We start from the raw sequence: 731 nt of genomic DNA on the forward strand, positions 1-731 counted from the left end.
CCTGTGCTACAACATGCTATCATGCTAAATCACTTCAGTCGTGTCTGATTCTGTGTGACCCCAGGGACTGTAGCCCACCAGGCTCCTCTGTCCCTGGGATTCTCCAGGCAGGAACACTGGAGTGGGTAGCCATGCCCTCCTCCAGGGGTCTTCCCCTCGCAGGGATCAAACCCATGTTTCTGACGTCTCCTGCACTGGCAGGCTGGCTTCTTTACCCACCTGGGAACATGGATGAACCTCAAAAACATCACGCTCAGTGACAGAAGCCAGACACGAGAAGGCACATACTATTTATATGAAATGTCCAGAAGTGCCAAATCTATAGAGACGGGAAGCAGTTTGGATGTGGCCAGAGGGTTCGCACAGAGTCGGACACGACTGCAGCGACTTAGCAGCAGCAGCAGCAGCAGAGGGTTGAGGGGTGGGGAAGCGGGAATTGGGAGTGTCAGCTTAACTGGTAAGGGACTTCCTCCTGGGGTAGTGAAAAAGTTCCGGAACGAGGTAGCGGTGCTGGTTTCGAAACACTGTGAATGAGTTAAATGTCCCTGAACTGTAAAATTTAAAACAGTTAGGGAATTCTCTGGCCCTCCAGTGGTTAGGACCGGGTGCTCTCACTGCCGGGGGCCCCAGGTTCCAACCCTGGTCGGGGAACCAAGATCCCACAAGCCACAACGTGCCACAAACCATAATGCAATAAAAGTCAAATAAAATGCACGTTAAGCACAATAAAA

The sequence above is a fragment of the Bubalus bubalis genome, chromosome 18, assembly GCF_019923935.1.
Source record: "Bubalus bubalis isolate 160015118507 breed Murrah chromosome 18, NDDB_SH_1, whole genome shotgun sequence".
Classification (NCBI taxonomy): domain Eukaryota; kingdom Metazoa; phylum Chordata; class Mammalia; order Artiodactyla; family Bovidae; genus Bubalus; species Bubalus bubalis.